General features: G+C 42.8%; 1 pseudogene; it reads right to left on the reverse strand.

The window, feature by feature from the left end:
* Window positions 1-1,073: 1,073 nt before the first annotated feature.
* On the reverse strand, window positions 1,074-2,724 carry LOC102763736 (annotated as a pseudogene).
* Between the last annotated feature and the right edge of the window lie 4,213 nt (window positions 2,725-6,937).

Genomic DNA, 6,937 nt, shown 5'->3' on the forward strand with positions numbered 1-6,937 from the left:
TTCAGAAGGTGGTTTTTCTGCTGCTCAGGGTCCATTTCTCTCTTCCCATTGTCCGTGGAGTTAAGCAAGGACTAACACAACACGACGGAGGTTGCCATGAGGGCCAAACAGACTGCAACTCGGGAGAAAAAAAATTCAGAAGCGCATGTCCTATGTCACAGCACTGCCTGTCAGTCATTAGAACCACGTGTAACATGTATGAGAGTCACACTGTGCCAGGCGCTGGCTCTCATAGCCCTCACCACCAGCCCCGGAGCCCTGTGATGTTTTCATTGCACAGATGAGCAAGCTGAGCTCTCAGAAGGTCCCTGGCCAGGAGGCCCCAGCCCGCAGGATGGGATTAGGAAGCAAACCCCTCCTTTCATCCCTCCTTTCACCATCTATGAACCAGGAAGTGGGTCAACATGTTGACTTTTTTTTATAATGTGCCTCAGGCATGAAACAGCTCTGGCTACCAACAGAGGCGTAAAGCTAGGATGAACTAAGGACTACATGTCTGTTTTGCCCCTGATTGATATAAGAGCAACACCACCAATCAGGTGTCTCCTTGCTCATTGCCAGGGTGTGAACACATTGACTTACTACTTTTCATTTTATTTATGCCACAAAATTCCATAATTCCATGATAATAATGAACTAAGTTTGTTAAAGTATAATTACTCAATAAAGAAGGGAAGCAGATCAGGATAATTCCCTAGATTTATTTTTCATTTTAAATTGTCAAGTAATTGTCAGTATTGTTTTTGCCCTTTCTCTCTCTCTCTCTCTCTCTCTCTCTCTCTCTCTCTCTCTCTTTCTTTCTTTCTTTCAACATTCGTATTGTTGTTTTGTCAGAATTCCCAGAACTAGGGTCTCTATTGGGCAAGTAGAAAAATATGAAATTTTACTATTTCAAAAGAGCAACTCTGACAAACAAGTATACACTCAGAAAGGGGCTCCTTGGACTTGAGCAAATGCAGAGTATAGCTTGGGCGGTATAGCCTTTCAACAACAGAAAGAAACTTGTTACCCCACATTTGAGATCTATGTTTGCCTCCAGAGCTGGACCTGAAGCAAAGGCCTTTCCTGCCCTACTAGCTGGCCCAGTCCTGGAACTGAGAGCAGCAGCTTGCTATCTTCCACACCTTGTTGCTGGACCAGGCCTGGGCAGCCAGGAGGAAGGTATGGTTGAAGTCCCATTGTTTGTTGCCTTCAAACTCCACTGTTCCAAGATCACAATAAGGACTGTGGTCTGGCTTGTGTGGCTTCATCATATATAGGCTGGCAGTCTACCACTTGATTTGGAACTCACTACATGCCAACATTCAAAAAAACTCATTCAAGGATTCTTGTCCTAAAACAGCGCTTCTGTTCCACACTATGATGTTGGGTCCATGTGTACAAGTGGGACCGCAGATACCTGTACTTGGTGGTATAGTAGATGCTGATGAGCTCCTCAGCAGCCCTGCAGGAGTCATCCGTATAGGTTTGAAATTCACAGATGCCATCTCCATCTCTGCTGAAAGAGGTTTCTGTTCAAGTTCCTCCTGTACCTAAGGGTGCTGGGGCTGCATGGGTAATGTCGGGGTTCACTGTGGGCGGGGATCACAGTCAGCCTGAGTCAGGGACCACTCTTGTCAGCTTGGGTCATGGCAGCCCCCTTGGTTTATTTCTTAAACAATTTCCAAATGTTTTCTTTCATTTTTAGCCTCACTTATTTATCACATATTTTGTATTGGCACTATCCTTGTTTAAATGTTAAGCTCCCTAAACATAATCACCATTATTTTCTGTCTTTTTTAATTTTTTTATTATGGTTATCAAAATATTTTAGTTCTTTCACTTTTACGCCTTATTTTATAATTATTTATTTTTGACTATACTACAATCAGAACTACAAAGACATAATTCTCCTCTAGTCTACAAATCCCTAACAGGAAAAGAAAATCCTATAAGTTTGGGTCTCAGTCTTCCCAAACTTTCCTTTAAAGAGTAATTCATATTCTGCATAATTGGATAATTAATTCCATAGGAAAATATCTTTTCTCTCTGTAGTCTGTATATTTTGGGGATGCTATGTGTCATCATTTCCAAGTTCCATGATTCATTTTGATTACCATTATGATCAGAAGTCCTTGCCTTTCCTATTTTTAGGCATCCCTTTCCTCTGTTCAGATCACATATGCACTTTGCTATCTCAGTGTGCTTTCTTCTTTCTGATGTTCTGAGACCTGCTGCTTTCACTGGTAGCTACTAGGCAAGAGAGGGAGGAATGAACTGGAGATCAGGCGACTGGACTGATGAAAGAGGAGCCACAGAGCTCAGGGCGTATTATGCTTTTAAAATTTCATTTTAGATAATGGCTAATATAGTTTAAATCTTTGGCCCTTAATGAAATTGTTGGCTTTTAATTTCAATTTGAGCTCATATGTATGCATTTGCAATATTGTCTTTTGAATGAAGCTATTGCTGATTTTATGGGTCCAGGTACTTGATATCTACATAATAAAGGATGATTATACTCACCTGTAAGAGAATATGGCTTAGCAATAAACATCAATGCCATAACAGGCAAGCAGCAGCATGTGAACTGGCTATTTTCAGAACCAACTCTGGATCAGTCATCAATGTCATTTATTATATAGTGGATAAAAACAATTGAATTAATTAAGCAAACAGGAATTTTGTTTGCGTGGCTAACATTAAGGAGTAGCGTGCCAACTTATGTACTTACTTGACAGCCATCTGTTTATCCTTTGATGCATTTCATCTTCAAGGAATATTTGTACTAATTAAATAATTTATGTTACCAATAGAAGTTACACCGGTATACCTCCACATGCTCTTTAGACCTGTGTGTAATGTTTTAAAGTCTATTTAAATTACTCAGATTGGATTAATTTTAACTCCCCCTGCTTTTTGTTCCAGCAAATGATCTTTTTATGAACCACTTACTGTTTGATCTCAAGTTTCCTTCTCTCAGATGATAACAAGGATGATATCAATGAACCCCAGAAACACCTAGATATTTACCACCTGTTTGGTTCTTTTTCATTTGGTTTCAAATCAAGTCTTGGCACAAGATATTGTGAGGCTGTGCCTATCACAGAACAGATCCTCACAGGCAGTCTGTGAAAAATAGCAGCTGGCTAACAGAAAAGGGAGCTCTGTCTCATTGCCAATTGCTACACCCGTCGGATCAGCAAGTATTCAGTAAGTGCCTACTCAAGGCTTGGAATCTGATACATGTAAAATGTGATACTTGTGCTTACCATTGGCCATGTCTATGGATAGTTGCCTGTCATTCCAGCCTCTGGAGGCGACCTCAGGTGACCAATGTCAGAGCATGAGCTGTTCTTTTTTCCAGTTCTCACACTCATTGTGTAAGTCATTACCAATGAGCTTTATTCTTCTACATGTGGATGAAATTCTAAAATCTTATAAACCTGATCCATGCGAATTCATGTGTGATTTGAAGGACAAGAAATACCTCTTTTTATAGTTTTAAAGACAAGGCTGGTTCCTTTCCTCCTTGGGTCTCTGCTAGGGGGTTATGGGCAGTGGACCCTAGCCCTTCTCATTGCTCCTGCAGCTTCTCCTTGCTTCTTGAAAGTAGGACCTGTGAGTGGGGCAGTCGGGGCTTTCTCAGTGAAAGGAGAATCTTTGCAGTGCAATTTCTGACATTGGCTTGATTAGGGGAGGACTAGTTTTGTGACCTTGAGTTACTTCACTAGGTTATTGTCTATATTCCTCTCTATCAAGTTGTCCTTAAAGTAATGTTACTTACTCCCTCCTTTTGTCTTTATTTATTTTTTAATTGATTTTTTTCATTTGTAGAGAAAGAAGAAGAAGGAGAAAGAGAGAGAAACACTGATGTGAGAGTGAAACATTAATCAATTAGTTGCCTTCCCACTGGAGTGTGAACCCAAAACCTGGGTATGTGTCTTGACTGGGAATCAAACCTATGACCTTTTGATGTATGGCATGACGCTTCAACCAACTGAGCCACACCGATGGCCAGGGCAGCTTTATTGATTTCTGAAACCTCCCTGGGAATACCTGCAGGTCTTCCTAAGTCAAACAAAATTCATTGATCCAAAATGACACCAAGTCATGTAGCACAGATTTTTGCCCTTCTGTGAAACAGTAACACTACCTGGGACAAAAGGCTGTAGAATATTAAAATGGCAAATTACTGGAGCAGGAGGAGCCTTATTTCAGATATTGATCACTGTAAGTCCTCTGTCTGGGCTGCCACCCACGCGGGCCTCTGCCTGCACTGGACCATCACATTCCACAAGAGCGTTACAGCAAAGGGATGTTCACATGAACTTTTCTCATTGTTTTGAGGAACACAGACCGTTCACTGATACCTCCTGTGCTCTAAAGAAACAAGGGAAATGTATTGAGAGGGGAATGTCTCTTCGAAACACTCCCTGATCCTACATGCATAAGTAAAAACTAAATAAAATAGAGACGTCTGGCTCCACTGCGGAGTTTCTTATGCACCGATCTGGTACAGAACTCAGGAAACTTCATTGTATGAACTTCCCAGTGGCATTGAAGCAGGCAGTCTATAAACCTGTCTTTGAGCAACACCTTAAAACTTAAATGTTTATTTGTGGCATTCCAGAATCATACCTGGCATTTTAAGAAGAGAGAAATATCTACTTAAATTATACCAAGGCAGAGGTCTCACAGATTCAAGGTGACAGAAATAAGGGAGAGATATATTCACTTGCTCCAATTCCAATTCACAAAAACATTTTTTTTCCAGCCCACATTTTTACTCCTAATTAATTACCACTTTATCCCTGGGAGGCTTGAGGCAATGGACTTGGCCCCCTTGCCAGTCACCTGACATCAACAGATTCTCATTCTGGCAGAGAAGCAGAGGCTATTTGCAAAGTTAACTGAAATAACTCTGAAAATGTTACCCTGCCTCTCTCCAAGGAAAAGAGCTCTGAACTTGACCTGAAAAGCTCCAAGGCAGATATATCCCGAGAACCGTTGTCCCTGTTTCTTCTCTGTGATTTGTTTTATGCAACTCTGGCTACCTATTAGAATCACCTGGCAAGCTTTTGGAAAAGACTAGTTCAGTGGTTCTCAACCTGTGGGTCACAACCACTTTGGCAGTCGAACGACCATTTCACAGGGGTGGCCTAAGACCATCCTGCATATCAGATATTTACATTACGATTCATAACAGTAGCAACATTACAGTTATGAAGTAGCAATGAAAATAATTTTATGGTTGGGTCACAACATGAGGAACTGTATTTAAAGAGCCAGAAGTTTGAGAACCACTGGACTAGTTCCTTGGGTCTACCTGGGGACTCTTAACTAGGCTGCTAAAGGAATGATTTCTGAGCTACTTTTAAAAGCTGAACTGCCCACTAGGCAGAAGGGGCCTTCTGTGTAGAACAACCACATTGGCAATGTCATAGATATGATACCGTTGTAATTAGCTAGTTATTAATGATAGGAAAGGAGCAAAAGGGAGGCCAGACATAAGCACGGCCATGTGAACAGCTTCACCAGGAAGCTGCAACTTTGCGCTGGCCTGTTCCCTGCAGATGACTGAGGGAAGGGGCTGGACAAAGGGGAAGATAGGCACATGCACAGTGAAGCTAGAGGTGTCATAGGGAAGATGCCTGACAGTCAAACCTGGGAACAGAGATCATTGGCCAGAGTGGGTAGGGCCACTGCCATCCTGCAAAAATTTGGAAATACATAAGCCCCCAAACAAAGGAGTTCACTCTCTTAGTTCTGGCTCTCTGATTCCTTTGGCTTTGTTCCAGCCTCTGCTCCCTCCATAACCATGTGGCTATGCAGACCCCACATGCAATGGACTGATGGACTGACTGCAACTGGGACCACAAATTAAGCCGGCCTGATGCTGGACCAGACACTGCTCCACCATGGACTGAAAACGGGACCCTGGCTCTAATTCTAGCTCTGCTGGAGCTCAGCTACACTTCTTCCTTGGCGGGAAAGGGGGAAATGGGAACTTGGAAACTTGGGGGTTTGAGTCCACAGAAATAAAATTTTCTAAAGTACCTCATCCTCCCACGAGGGCCTCTGGAAATTCTTATTCTAGTGACATCCTAGGAACCCCACTTCTACCGCTGTCAGAAACATCATTTACTTAACAAATAGTTACGGGATAACTACTCCATGTAGGGCTGTATGCTGGGAGCAGAGAAAAATATGGACAAATGAGACATGGAGCCTCCCCTGGACTCTAAGTGTCCAGGGGACATGCAAGGACTTCTCAGGTCTGGATGATGGCAGTCACCTCTAACTGGTCTCTCTGTTGTGCCCTCGGGGCTATTCTCAACATAGCAGCAACATAAACTTGTTAAAACCCAGATCAGATAATGGCACCTCATCTCCCTGTTCTTCCATTTGTTTCCCAAGGCCCAGCCCAACTCAGCCCCTTTCTCCTCCTCAAACCCAGCAGGCACCCTCTTGCCTTCATCCTTCTTAACTTTTCCCTCTGCAGGACTCCCCTTGTCCCCACCTTGTCAGCTTCAGGTCTTTGCTCAAATTTAACCTTATCAGGAGGCTTCACTGACCACACAGTATAAAAGAGCAAATGCCTCCCTCCCTTGTCAGCCTCTCTCTTCCCTTGACCTGTTTTGTTTGGCCTCGTAGCATTTTTCCCCGTGTGATTTATTATACCTTTCTTTTTTGACTTTTGTCTTTCTCTTTTTACTAGAACATGTATTTCAAGCAGGCCAGGACTCTGCATTGATATAATCTAATCCAGGCTTATAGCTGCCCGCCACCTGCTGACATTGCTAAATGTCCGGCAGTGGAAGGCCCCAGTTGGCGTGCTATACATACTATGGAGTGAACACTTGAGAATCATACACTAGGGCAGGACATGGTACTAGGAGGGAGCCAGGGGAAGAGGGCCGTGGTTGCCTTGTGGTGGGACTTACTTTTTTGTCTG

This window comes from Myotis davidii, unplaced genomic scaffold, assembly GCF_000327345.1.
Source record: "Myotis davidii unplaced genomic scaffold, ASM32734v1 scaffold86, whole genome shotgun sequence".
Taxonomy (NCBI): domain Eukaryota; kingdom Metazoa; phylum Chordata; class Mammalia; order Chiroptera; family Vespertilionidae; genus Myotis; species Myotis davidii.